General features: G+C 40.5%; 1 long non-coding RNA gene across 1 annotated transcript in view; it reads left to right on the forward strand.

Moving 5' to 3' along the window:
* The first annotated feature begins 11,355 nt into the window (after positions 1–11,355).
* LOC121031607 (uncharacterized) overlaps positions 11,356–15,065 on the forward strand; it is a 34,500-nt gene continuing 30,790 nt past the window's right edge. Inside the window, exon 1 of the long non-coding RNA XR_005790800.1 lies at positions 11,356–11,451. This is a non-coding gene — a long non-coding RNA (uncharacterized LOC121031607). The remainder of the gene's footprint in view (positions 11,452–15,065) is intronic.

The following is a 15,065-nucleotide window of genomic DNA, read 5'->3' on the forward strand; positions in this document are numbered from 1 at the left end:
CCTGAACTGAAAACTACATCTCTGAGGCTGCCTTGCAGCTAGGATTCCTGATACAAATTAAGTCTCTCCAATTAAATCACTTAGATGAGATCTGAAAGGTGGCAAGCATGGGGTTTCTCAGCTTCATGTCCAGTACCAGTTCCCAGCTTCCTGGATATCAAGAAGCAGCAGCATCGATGGTAGGAACAGTAATATTCTGAATATTCTGTGTTCCCTGTCCAATTAGCAGCTTCCTGTGTGTTGAGAGGGGTGGTGGTGGCTTCCAGATCCCAGCTTTCGGATCCTGGGTTACAACTGCAGCAGTGTGTTCTGGAACTACAGAATTTCATTGCAGCTTCCTGATTCCTTCCATTCCCAGTTGCAGCAGCATAAGTGGAGGCTCAGTTCTGTAGTGTTCTGCGAGTCATTGCTGGAAGTTGGTCCTCCAGTCCTCCAGCAATTCTGTAAGCACCTAACTCCCTGTTATCATATCCCTTTATGCTAAAAATAGCTAAAGCAGGCTCTGTTTTATGAACTAACCAGTGATGATGAAGGTTTTGACTCAGATGCCTAATTCAATTAGTTGGTAACAGCTGCCTAGAGCAATGTATTTAGAAGAATTTTGAGACTGAGGCCCAAGCTCCATGAAAAATATGTTTTATACCTAGAATGGGAGCATTACAGGTTTTTCCACCTTAATATACACTTACTTAACAAATTGCTGAGTGTGTGGGTGTGGGGGGAGGAGTGTAGGAGGGAGGTTGTGTCTACATGAATAAACATAAAATTTGAAAAGATAGGTAATATTACAAAATTTCATTTGTATTCAAATAGAGATATAGTGAAAATGAACTAGGCATACCAAATTAAACACAGATTACATAGAGGGAAATGTTGGATTTGTTCACAGGAACTCTAATTGTACCGTACACAAGTTACAATTTATTATACTCGAAACAGCAAAAGTTACCTCAATACAATCCCTCTACTCTAAATCCAATCTTCAAGGACACAAAGGTCTGGCCATTTTGTTCTCTCAACTTGCTGAATTGCTCACTGCTGGAAATGATTTTAAAGGATTAATTTTAAAGAAACTTCAAATGGAAAATCAACGTATTAGAAAAGAACGTTAACAACAACAACAACAACAACCCTCTGTTCTCGGGACTTCATAACTGTTTACCTTGGAAGATAGGTTAGTGAGGGGTTTTTCCCCCATTTTGAAAGGCAATCATTTTTTTTTCCTGAGAGTGTTAATACTTCAGTCATTTAAGCTTCCTAATTTGATGCTTTTTGGTTAAGAAGGAAACCTTAAGTGAGGAAAGGAAATGCTGAGAGGAAATTACTTGAACAGAACTTAATAGTTTTGTGATATGAAGCTGTGATCACATTTTTTTCACAGTATGAGTCAGTCATATAAATGTTTGGTTTACTTAGTTTCTTAATTTGATATGAGACTAAACTGGGCAAAACTTGACAGTAAAATGTTATTTTTCATGAGTTAAACTATATTCATTTCATTATTAATATACTATCTCATATTTGTAAGTTAAACTGGTATAAGTGGGTTTTGGTCAGCATAAAGCTCACTTTTAAAAGTATGTTTTTAAATGAATTACTGGCCTGTGCTATAATTTCAATAACGCTGCCTCACACATAGGGATTCGAAGATCATGGTTATACTTACTATTAGTGTCAACACAATGTAAGTAGGGTTCATTAAGAAACTCTCTGGGGATTCCTAAAGTGATTACATTCTCTTTGTAATCTACAAAAAGGAAATCTTCAAAGGATAACAATTCAGTGAGATGAGATGAGAACCATCTGGTTCACTTGTAAATCCTATACTTATTTTTTGTGGTATGTCATTGCTGTTCTGTCCTATTAGCACCAGAGAATGAAATTCAGAAAGGTTGTTTTTTATCATTTTTTTTCCTTATAAAAATGGAAAAGGGATTGGACATCAGCTATTAGAGTAGCTCCCTGCCTAATCTCTGACAAAGGCCCCCATCAAACCCAATTCCCCAAACCACCTTTCTTCATACAATCATGTATGTTCCCTAATGGTTTCATGTTATGAACAAATATCCAGTACAATTTTTTAAAATTTTATACCAATCTTTTTTCATTTTTCTATTATCCACATACTATTCTCCTCAAGCATACTAATAGGTGATAACCAACTGGCACCTAGAAGACTCTCATGTGCTAAATATCTCTGACTCAAGTGCTATAGTAATAAAAAGTCTACTATTACCAAAACAAACTAATTTAGCTCATGATGACAAATGCCAATCTATATTGCCCTCATCAGCTTCTTTTCAATTCAAAAAACTAAGAAATTCAGTGGTTCTATGAATGCCTTTGGGTAATACCACCCTCTTTTTACATGCAAAATTCTTGGGAGGGGTAGCACACTGAGTCCCTACAATTTAGAAGGAAGTGGTTTAGTAAATCTCTTCCCAAGTGGGTAGAGGACAACATAGGATATGGGATTTCTAAGGTTCCTGAGGCCCTAGGAAAGAAGGTGGTGCTCCATCTAAGTCACAGACTTGATTTCCTGCCCCTAAACTAACTTTTCCCTCAGAGAGGTGAATTTATTCTTTTTCTCAAATGCAAATCTCTTTCTTCTTCTAAGGGAGCATTTCCAATGGAATTCAATTCCAATTCTCTGTCCAACCTCTTGTGAGAATTCTTCATGCTTCTATTCCACCTCCCACCTCACCATATCCTAAACCCAATCCCATCCAGCAGCATGCTATTTTACAGCTTGAGATGACATAGCATGGGCTTTGGAGACAGACTTAAGCTGGAGTCTTAACTCTGTCAGATACTGTATGATCTACAGCAAGTTATTTCACTTCTCTGAGACTCAGTTTCCTCATCTCTGTATTAGGGTTAATAATACCTACTGTATACTAGGTCTCCTGGGTGGCTCAGTCGGTTGACCATCCGACTTTGGCTCAGGTCATGATCTCACAGTTCATGAATTTGAGCCCCACGTCGGGCTCTGTGCTGACAGCTTGGAGCCTAGAGCCTGGAGCCTGCTTGGAATTCTGTGTCTCCCTCTCTCTCTGCCCCTCCCCTGCATTCTCACACATGCTCGCTCGCTCTCTCTCTCTCTCTCTCTCTTTCAAATGAATAAAAATTTTAAAAAAAATTAAATAATATGTACTGTATAGAGGTTATGGTAGACCAAATAAGGGCACCAAATAAGTCCACATGCTAAACCCCAGAACCTGTGAATGTTACTGTACAGGCAAAAGAGACTTCAGAGACACAACCCTGCTGACACCTTGATTTTAGCTCACTGAGAACTGTGTCAGACTTCTGACCTTTAAAACTGTAAGATTAAAAATGTGTACTGGTTTAAGCTACTAAGTTTGTGGTAATTTGTTTCAGGGACAATAAGAAACCAATACAGAAGTGTTGTAAGAAAGTATATGCAGAAGGTTTACCTTAGTGCCTGGCACAAATTAAGCCCTAAACGAGTATTAGTTTCCTCCAACAATTTACCTAGGAAATTCTAACTCTTTTTTTTATTATTTTTTCTTTTTTTAAGTTTATTTACTTTTGCAGAGAGAGAGAGAAACAGAGCATGAGTTGGGGAGGGGCAGAGAGAGAGGGAGACACAGAATCTGAAACAGGCTCCAGGCTCTGAGCTGTCAGCACAGAGCCCAATGCAGGGCTCAAACTCACGGCCAGCGAGATCATGAACTGAGCCGAAGTTGGACACTAAACCGACTGAGCCACCCAGGAGCCCCCTGGGAATTCTAATTCTTTTATACACACACACACACACACACATACACACGCGCGCGCACCCAAGACCACATTCTATGTGCCAGACACCATTCCAGAAACTCATGGAATTTACACCCTAATCAAAAAAACAAAATCGTTTTATATGCTGGGGTAATTTTTCACTTTCTACACACACCAGCCTTAATTAGACATTTGTTTTTCTCAACTATTATGCCACAGGCTCCCACATTCACACTCATACATTTCACCAAGACCCAAAAGAGGAAGCACTACAGAAGAGTCTGTTTAGACTAGCAGAACTGCCTGGCCTGGCCTTCCCCACTCCACCCTTCCTAGAGTACTTCCAAATTTATACAATAAATCCAGTGCCCAGAACCACAGTGGAGGTGACACAACTCTCTGACCAGTTCTTGGGACAAAATGCTTTTGAATGCAAGGGACTAAGAAGTCCTTCATTATCTTGCCCATGCTGGATGCTGTAGCTTCTGTCCCAGAATGACTCCTCCTGGTAAGACTAAGGCGATTCTGCTTCTAGAAGTCAAACTTAAAGTTCTCTTTCCAGAGGTAAGAATTCCACCCCATACATGAACAGCTGAGAGCTAGTACCCCCTGAAGAGCACTCAGAGAAACACATTCTCACTTTGTGATGACCTTTATAGCTTTACTCTGCTTCCAAGTATCCCTTTCTGCTATATTTGAATCCCAGTGAATACAGGGAGACCTACTAGAGAGGTGCAGACTTTTATTAGAGCATGGTCCCTGGTTAGATAGGTTAGCGTTTTCAGCAGGGGATTTGCCAGCCTCACAAAGTGATGTTTGCCCCATAATTGTAGCATCCCACTGTCCAGGAAAATCAAGTCTCACTGTCAGATAAGGAATCCAGTCACTTCACTCTGGAATGATTCTGGGAGTCTGTTAGATTGGTGGAACTCTCCTGGTTATTTCTCTTTCTTCTCTGTGTGTAAATGTCTGTGTGATTTTTTTTTTTAATGTTTTTATTGATGTCAAGAAGTTGGTACAAAAACAAGACTAACAGTGTATGATTCAGGCTCCTGATTTCCCACATCTCCCCATCTCCATGAGCAGATGGCATAGCTGGAGGACTGTTTACTGTATGGCTTATTTCCCCCTTATCTTTGATGTCCCAGGATGTCAAAGGTTGTAAATTTAATATTGATTTTATAAAGTAGTTTTACTCTAACATGTCAGTTATGATTAGCTTCAACCTGGAAGAAGCTCTAGCCACTGATCTGGATTTGCACGCAATGTGGTTCCCTGGCTTTCAGACTCTCTGAGTGAATGCTTTATTTATTAGAGTGGCAATCGTTTGTAAAGGCCAGGACAGCCTGCAGCCCCCAGCTCTCTCTGTGCTCTGAGCCTCCAGCACCTGGGCCCTTTCATTAAGCTTGAAAATCTAAGGAGATCAGAGAGACATATCATTTGCTGGCATGTCAACAGACAGAAGCGTTTATAGATCACATTATACCCCAGTGACTATAACCACAGAGAAAGGAATGAGAAGTCTTACTTGGATTTTCATCCCTCCCTTTCTTCAGTCCCCCAGTGCCCTCATGTTCCACCACCAGAGTGGGGGCTAGTGCTATAATAATAGTGATAAAAGCTGACATTTATTGAATATTTTTATGTGGTAATCACCTAATAAGCATCAGGCACTGTACTAAGGGTTTTCCATGCATCATCTCATTTAATCCTCACATCAGGCCTATGAAGTATTTATTATTACCATTATTATTATTTAATACTATTATTACTTCCATTTTATAGATGAAAAAATCAAAGAACACCCAAGGTTATCCACTGCTACAACTCTTGAGGCTGGAACTCAATCCCAGGCAGTCTGACCCCACTCTTCCAGCCCCACTAGAACCCACACGTTCAACTCCAATGCTATAAAAAGCACTTTATCAGAAAATAGGGAAGTGACATTTTTGTACCAACCATACTAACACATTTCGCTTAACATTCTCTGTTCTCATATTTTGATACAAACTGATCTTGAAGGAAAATAGTAGAATTTATCCCCAAACTCCATTTTCTTTCTTTCTTTTTTTTTTTTTAATTTTCTTTTTTTTTTTTTTTTTCAACGTTTATTTATTTTTGGGACAGAGAGAGACAGAGCATGAACGGGGGGAGGGGCAGAGAGAGAGGGAGACACAGAATCGGAAACAGGCTCCAGGCTCTGAGCCATCAGCCCAGAGCCTGACGCAGGGCTCAAACTCACGGATCGCGAGATCGTGACCTGGCTGAAGTCGGACGCTTAACCGACTGCGCCACCCAGGCGCCCCTCCATTTTCTTTCTTAAGAAGAGGTAGGCAGGTGCCTGCATGGCTCTGTCAGTTAAGCATCCAACTTCGGCTCAGGTCATGATGTCACAGTCCAAGAGTTCGAGCCCCGAATCAGGCTGTCTGCTGTCAGCAAAGAGCCCACTTTGGATCCCCTGTCCCTCTCTCTCTCTGCCCTTCCTCCACTTGTCCTCTCTCTCTCTCTCTCTCTCTCCCTCCCTCCCTCTCTCTCTCTCTTTCAAAAATGAACATTAAAAAAAATATATTCAAAAAAATAAGAAGAAGAGGAAGAGGTAGGCAACTGGTGTGTGTGTCCTGCTCTACTGATCCTCTCTCTCTCTCACCTTGGAACAATTCCTCTTTGGAAGATGAAGCCCAGGATGTTCATCGCTTTATGGTGGAAAGCTCTTCCTGAAGCTGTAAGTCCATGTTCCTAGTCACTAGGTGCCACAAAGGGGCCACATGGCCTTCTAAGTTGAGGAAACAGATCACAGCATTTGTACCTTGAGGAATCTCAATTCATTGTATCTAGCATTGCTGAGACTAATTTACACAATGACAGGAGGCTGACAGAGGCTGACAGAGGACACTTGGGTACTTTATCTCCCAAGTTAAATATGCATCTGGAGCTCACCTGTGTGCTAAAGGCCTCCATTCCTCTCTCCAGGCTGAGACAGACCAGGTGAGGAATCTCTCTGGAACTCCTTTCCCTGATAATTTCCTTCTTCCCTCTTCCTAGATCTTGACAAGGGGGGAGGAGGGGGAGATGTATTAAGGCAAAATAAAGATCAGGCCAAATTCTTTGACATGCCTTCCATTAAGAGGCGAGATGTCTATCCCATCCCCTTGATTCTAGGTGGGCTCTGTGACTGCTCTGACCAACAGAATACAGTGGAAATAATGCTGAGCCCATTTGTGGGCCAAGTCCTTAAGCAACTGATAGCATCCAGCTCATAGAAGAAGTCCCAACTACTCTCATGGAGAAATCATATGGTGATACCCTGAGACCACAGGGAGAGGGACCCAGCTGAGTCAGCCAAGGGACCCAAACGTGTTAGTAAATCTGTCTTGAACCCTCCAGGTCATCCCAGAGACCAGCTGAATGTCACCAATGATGCCAATCAAAGCACAGGGAAAAGAAGTACCTGAATTCCTGATCCACAAAATTATGAGATATAATAATATAGTAGCTGTTTTGCAGTGGTGGTTTACACAGCAGAAGAGAACATGTATAGGCATGTAGGTGCCTGAGATGGACCACTTCAGTTTTTAAAGCTCCTGGACTTTTGGCATGCACTCACAGATGGAAAGCTGTTCTATCTAGCCCAATTCAACGCATTCAAGCATAGGGAAAAACATGCTGCTTTCCCCAAATAGCTCTTAATTTGTGACTTGATACCATTTCTGCAAGACAAACACTGGTGTGCTGTCCTGTGGAGCAAGTCTTCTCAACTGATTACACACTGTTAACAAAGTATTAATCTTTTAGTATATTAGCATCTCATAATTCATGGGCCACTTGGAACCCAGGTGTAAGCCAAACACACTGAGCCTACGCTTTGTTTTTCCCTTTAATTTTCAACAGTCAGAAGGTAAATCTCTTCACTTCGGAAGAAAACCCTGCTCCCAGGTAGATAAGGAAACACATTCTTTGTTGTAAGGCCTAAGAATTATGGTGAAAGACATAAAGGTAGGCACTTTTAGTTAATGGCTTCCAAATATAATTTCATTCTTCTATTTAATTATATGTATCTCAAAGTATACTCTAAATGACTGTGAGAAAGAAGACAGCATATTCTGGAAACATAATGCACTTTTTTGAGTATCCACAGTTTGTCAAACCATAATATACTTTCATGGAAATGAAATCAATAAGAAAAACAACCCAAGAGAGAGAAATAAGGGTGACTTGACAAGTAGTCAGTTTGGTTTTATGCACAAACTACACTTGGTCAAAGTATTTTTTGAAGTGAAGTAATTTACTATGGATGTGCTTATTTTCTATAGTAAAGTTTTTGTTGTTGGTTTGTTTGGTTTATTGTTCAATTGACACAAAAACAAAAGCTGAAGAGAAAACTTCCTTCAAGAGAATCCCATCCCAGAATTCTAAACAAAGATGTGCTAATCCTTGACCTTCCACATGCAGGTTAATATCTCTAGAAGCTTAAAGAAGAGACATTTATGAACCTTTTATTTCAGACTTACCCTGACAATCACAGAACACAGAACTCTTTGCTGGCATGGAGAGATCAGTCTCTTAATCTGTAAATTGAGATTGATAATATCCAACCCATAGGTTTTGTTTTGGGAATTATATTTTGGAAGAAGAGGAATTAGCCAAAACACAAGGAAGGGTGGGGAAGAATAACCAAAAGGCAATGTCATATAGAAGTTAAGGGAGAGGATAACAATCTTTTATCTGGGTGGTGGGATTTGGGTTGCTTTTTGTATTCTTTGTAATTTTATATGGCTTAATTTTTTTTTTTGTCATTAACATGTGTCATATATTTTAAAAAATAACAAGCCAACTAGAAAATCAGGAAAAGAAAATATTTCAAGGAAGTGTAGTCAAGAGGTTTTAGAGAGGCTCAGAGATCCAAGAAGACAATGGCTTTTCAAAATACAAGTACCCCCTCATCCATCCTAAACTTTTTGATGGTACCTTGCTAGGTGGAGGGGAATCCTACCAGGAGCCAAATCAAAGAATGACTGGAAATACTGGTTTGTAAAAATCCCTGTTTAATGATTAATTGCTGTACCTTATACCCATGGGGCTTCCCAATTTCTCCCATTTTATGTCCCATATCTCTGTATGGGGGAAGCTTGGCCATTGTTGTAATATTCTGGATTCAAAACAACCAAAGTAGTTTAGGATATGATGCTGATTCCTTTACAGGTAGCTGTAAAGTTTTCAAGATTTTCAAGACAAATTGGATAAAATCTACAAATAAAAACTTTATGGTCTGTGAATGCTATTCACATAACTAGTTAAACTAGTTAAAGCTCTTTTTATTATAACAGAACACAAACATGACCTAAGTGTATTAAATGCAGCCTATCTTCATCTTATTTCAATTTTATGAAATGTTTAGTATTTTCCTATTAAATAATAAGCTTTCCAAAAATTTAGGATGAACTATTTTGCATGGCCTGCTTTAAAATGTACAAGAAGTTCTGGGGTGCCTGTGTGGTTCAGTCAGTTAAGCATCCTCTCTTGATTCCAGCTCATGACCTCATAGTTCCTCAAATGGAGCTCCACCTCAGGCTCTGCACTGATAGCGTGGAGCCTGTTTGGGATTCTCTCCCTCTCTCGGGCTGTCTCTCTCTCTCTCAAAATAAATAAATAAATTAATTAATTAATTAATAAACAAACTTTTAAAGAATAAAAAAATAATAGGCTAAAAACATGAAGAAGCTAATAAAGAGGGTATTGGTGAAAAAATTAAAAAATGAATAAATAAAAAGTGCAAGAAGTTTTACGAAATTCTTTAGGCTATACTGGCTTAACAGAAGACATCCAACAGGTTTTGGAGGTTAAAGCCCTGGGTCTCAATGCCGTATTTGCCACACCATGGGTGTGTAACTTAGCGTGCAAGTTACTTCAACAGCATTCTCTTCAAGTACAGACTGAATTTTCTTTAAGCAGCAGGCATTGTACTAACCACTGAGAATACAAAGAGAACAGGGTACAAATGGTTCTCCCTCAGAATTTCTCTGGGCCTCCCCTATGTAAAATACTTACCTGATATGACTGTTACAAGGACAGGAGTGTACTGTATAGGGTTCTGACACAAAGTTGTATAACAAGCTATATTACTATCATTGTGACTCTAAGGGCAAAGGGTAAGAGGTCGTACCCTGCGTAAAGACCATCGACCCCCACGATGGGGAAAGCCAGAGGAAAGCAGGTGTGGCCTTCTGCCCCGGGATCCTCACCTCCTCTCAGACCACTTTTCACTGGAGCCATCGCTGTGGTGAGCACCCAGCGCTGGAGGAGCGGGACCAAGCCGGCGGCCCACGCCGGTTTCCCATCTGCCCTCTGGGCTCTACACCCGCGCATGCGCAGCCTGCGAAGGTCCAGGTCAGGCTGTTAGCCCTGAGGGGCGATTCCTGAGCCCCAGGGAGATGGGTTAGAGCTTAAACGCCCGGAGTTCTACGGCTCTGTCGGTAAGACCTCTCAGACGGAGAGAACCCACAGGCCCACAGTGGGCGCAAACTCAGCGAAGCACATTTGTATGGACTTTCCCGCCTTCTCTGTTTGACTGTCTCCGGTCTCTGTCCTGACATCCGCCATCACTTCCCTAATGAATGACAGGCATGCAACCCCTTGTCTCAGGCTTTGCCTTAGAGGGAAAACCAGGGTAAAATACTATCTATAGAAGGAAAATATTAACAGAATTTTGTTATTGGAGGAATGTGTGAAAATTACTATACAGTGGGGTGCCTCAGTGGCTCATTCGGTTAAGCGTCGGACTCTTGATGTTAGCACAGGTCCTGATTTCACTGTTCCCGCGAGTTGCAGCCGGCCTCCGGCTGTGGGGAAATGGCACCCAGCCAACTTGGGATTCTCTCTCCTCTCTGCCCTTCCCCTGCTTCAGTGCTCGCTCTCTCTCTCTCTTAAAATAAATAAACTGGAAAAAAAAAAAAAAAGACAAGGGGCGCCTGGGTGGCTCAGTCGGTGAAGCGGCCGACTTTCGCTCAGGTTATGATCTCAAGGTTTGTGAGTTTGAGCCCCTCCAACCCCCTCTTAGCCCCCTCTGTCAGTAGGGAAGGTTTGGGGGCGTTCGGAGGGCTCCGTGCTGATGACTCAGAGCCTGGAGGCTGCTTTGGATTCTGTGTCTCCCTCTTTCTCTGACACTCCCCTGCTCACGCTCTCTCTCTCTCTTTCTTTCAAAAATAACCATTAAAAAAATGACTATACAATGAAATAATACATGGCCATTGAAAAGAGCGAGGTAAACCAATCCAGTTAATGTTAGAAACTTCTAAAACATAGTGTTAAGAAAAGGAAGATGCAGATCAGTTTATGTAATATCTTATTTTGTAAAAAAAAAAAAAACAAAAAAAACTCAAAAATTTCTATATCTGTATGTAAATATACTTATTTATAAATGTATAAAAATGTAAACATTTATTTTTATTGTATTATATTAATATATTATGAATATATATATATAAACTTTTAAAAGGATATGTGCTAGTTTGTCAAATGTGTTTGGGGGTTGGGAGTAGAGGAGAGGAGGCTAGTTAAACAAAAAGAGGTCTTTATTTAAAAACCCTATATGTGACATATTATTCCATTCAGGTAAAAATCATACAAATATGAGTATGTGCTTATGACAGATGAAAGAGGGATAGTCACCAGTATGCTAATGATCATCATCTCTGGAATGTGGGATTTCAGGTAGGCTTTTACTTTCTTCTTCACACTTTTCTTGTTTTAAATTTTTCAATAATTGTAGATTTAAAACCAAATATAAAGAGGCAGTGTGGCATAGTGGTGAAGAGTACAGCATCTGGAGCCTGATAACTACATTCAAATCTTAGTTCTGTCACTTAGGGTTGTGTGATCTTGGACAGGTTATTTCATTTCTTTGGGCTTCAGTTTCCCCAACTGTAAAATGAAGATAATATAGTACCTACTTCATTAGGCTGTTAAAAAAATTAAAAGGGAAATAGAGGTAAAGCTTTCAGAATGGTGCCTGGAACATAGTAAATGCTACATACAGGTTAGCTAGTACTATTTCTTTATATTCATTGAAAAGAAAAATAGCTGATGGACTTAGATGCACCTCTGGTTACGCAGTGAGAAAAGATAGCCTTCACTGTCATCATGGCCTGGGTAGCCATTTACACACAGCCACTCTGCTCCTGTAGGTCAGCAGCTTCTGCTTCCAGAAAGAAGGGAAAACAAAAGGGAGAGGAAGAAAGAAAAGAGAGAGAGACAAAAGGGAGGAGAGAAAAGAAGGAGAAAGAAAAAGAAGGAGGAGGACAGGGACAAGGAGCGGAAGAAAAGGAAAGAAACAGAATAGTTCCAAATGTTCCACTTGGATGCTGGTGGGACAAGGCAAACGTCCCCCTCCTCCCAGGTTTCTGGACTGGCTCTGAAGGATTCTCTTCCCAGGTTCCTGGTAATCCCAGTTCTTCAAGAAGTGTGCAAATTCATGTTGGTGGCCTATTTTCTTAATTGAGATGTAACTGTTAGTATTGCCCATATTGCTGACATTCTTGTCATATTCCTAGATATTAGATAAAAAAGTTTTAATCAGTTATAAATGAGAATGTACATACAATAATTCTAAAACTGTGTCTTCATCAAAGTTTGCTTGCAACTATGATACATGTGGCTTTAGTGCCAATTCTTATTAAGTGTGCAATGCAATGTGCTGACACCCATGACACATTTCCCCTTATTCAGTCACAAAAATACTTCTAATTAGCCATAAATGAGAATGTACACACAACATTTCCAATAGCTACTCTGCTCCTATCAAAGTTCACATCAGAGAAAATTTAAACTGTTGCCACTGAGCTGCCTTGCCCCAATTCCAACAACTCTTATTTCAAAAATGCTTAGAAAATTAAATCTTTAGATCTCGCTGGGTAAACAGATCTGAGGTAGATTTATTTCAACCCAAGTCCTTTATTTGAGATATGTGTGCTCCTGAACCCAACTAAAATGCATACCATAGCCATTTCAAAGGCAGTGATAAAATTACTTGGTTAAATATTTTGGCTAGATTTCCTGTTTCCAGAGACCTGGGCTTTGTATTCTGTGGCTTCTGCATTGCCATGTGGTGATGTGGGCGGTATTAAATGGCACCACATCTGCCAACCTCCATAAGTACTATGCCCCACAGGGAAAGCCCCAGGCACCCATTACCACTGCGAGCCACAAGGACAAGACAACGCCAAATTTCAATAACCACCTTTAAATTCTCAGACCTTTGGCTTTCTTCAGGAATCCAGGCTGTAAGCTTCTTAGGATGACTACAGACCACAAAGTACCGCCTCATTTCAGTGTGGAGTCTATAAAATCACTTTAGTTATAATTCAGATATTCTCCAAACTTGAGGCTGCGAAGCATTCCGATCTGCTCTTAGATTTCTGTATAATCTCTCCTTCATTTTATAACATTCTTTGTCTTCTGTTGCTCTGTGCAAATACCAGTGCTTTACAAGTCATCAGGCCATGATTTGTGCATGGCCTGATACGTGGAGGTGAAAGGGGAGCTTTATGTGAGGCAGGGAAACGGTTCTGTTAAACTTTGCTTGCTTTCACTACCTTTAAAACTCATTAAATACGATTCTGCCTTTTACTTTGCCAAAGTGTTTAAAACCCATTTTAATGAAAAATTCTAATCCTATATAATCACACCATAAGCACTTTCTTTCTGTTCAAAGAGGAAACAGTGTTAAATTTTAATGCATACCTCTGGCAGGCTATATTAAAAGTGTTTAGTCAGTTTTAAATCCGATTAGTGTAACTGTTACAGATTAGAGAAAAATCCCAAGTGATTGGAGCAAGTCCCCAGCTCAAGGGAACTAATTTAGGGTCCAGGCCTCATCACGCCAGAATTAAAAGGAACCTCAAGACCCTTGCATTCAGTTTGTCCAAATTTTGTTCATAAGCTAATAAAATAAGGTCCTGTGCTAGGTATTGCAGCAATATAAAGACAAGTTTTCAAGTAGGAAGCAGATGAGACATAAAGCAACGCTAGACAAAGTGGAATGAGGGCAAGAGCAGAAGTGAGAAGCCCATAAGAGAATTCAGAAAGGACAAAAATCACATTCCAGAGAGAGAAACACTGACACTTCTTAGAGGATGTAACTTCTAAAAGAGGCTTTCAAGGAGAGACAGATTCCATAGATGGGGAGACACCGCTAAGATTGGAAAAGGTAGAAAGTTTCCCAAAAAATAGAAAAAGTCTGTTGACAACTTGAAGGGAAGGGGGATGCCTCTTTGTTGAGCAAAGTGTTGAGCAGACACTATACGAGTCATCTACATCTATTTTCTCATTTACCCCGCCCCCACGACATTCCAAGGAGATGGTTATTATTATCCCTATTTTATTAAAAAAAATTTTTTTTTTCAACGTTTATTTATTTTTGGGACAGAGAGAGACAGAGCATGAACGGGGGAGGGGCAGAGAGAGAGGGAGACACAGAATCGGAAACAGGCTCCAGGCTCCGAGCCATCAGCCCAGAGCCTGACGCGGGGCTCGAACTCACAGACCGGGAGATCGTGACCTGGCTGAAGTCGGACGCTTAACCGACTGCGCCACCCAGGCGCCCCTATTATCCCTATTTTATAGATGAGAAAAATGAGCCTCAGAGAGATTGTCTAAGGTTAAACTTGCCTAAGGTTAAATAGCTAGCATGTAGTAGCACTCAGGAGAAAAATATGTTTGAGCTTTTCTCAGTATTTAGTCTCAGGAACTCCCTGCATCACACCTTCCTCTTAGCCATTATTAAGGCCCAATTTGTTGTAAAAGACTTTCCTGACCACATGAGTTAGAAATGAGATTTCCAGTCCCTGAATTCACAGCACTCTTATTGTCTGTTACTCAAGTGGCATTTACTCTATCCTGGCTTCTATTTTTTTTTCTTTCCTCATGCAAATGTTGACCTCAGTGCTTCTTAATTGGTTGGGTCAGTTGAGCAGGAATACCAAAAACATCTGAGAAAATATGCATATATATATTTAAATATTTATATTTTTGAGACTGCCCTCCCACCCACATCACTTTGCCTTCCTCAGTAGTCTGTTCTAGAGGAGAGGGTAGTTATCCAGACCCTAAGAATGCATGCCAGCACTTGTGAAGGCACCAGCCATAAGCGTCTTTTAATATTCCCTTAGTGGTCCTAATTCCCACCCCATCCCAGGTAAGAATAATTAATTAAGCTTGCTGGACTGAAAATCAGGTGATTTGACTCCAGGCACCTGGGTGGCTCAGTCAATTGAGCAATTCTTTGTGTGTGTGTGTGTGTGTGTGTGTGTGTGTGTGTGTGTGTGTGT

The sequence above is a fragment of the Herpailurus yagouaroundi genome, unplaced genomic scaffold, assembly GCF_014898765.1.
Source record: "Herpailurus yagouaroundi ecotype Mexico unplaced genomic scaffold, PumYag 141, whole genome shotgun sequence".
NCBI lineage: Eukaryota > Metazoa > Chordata > Mammalia > Carnivora > Felidae > Herpailurus > Herpailurus yagouaroundi.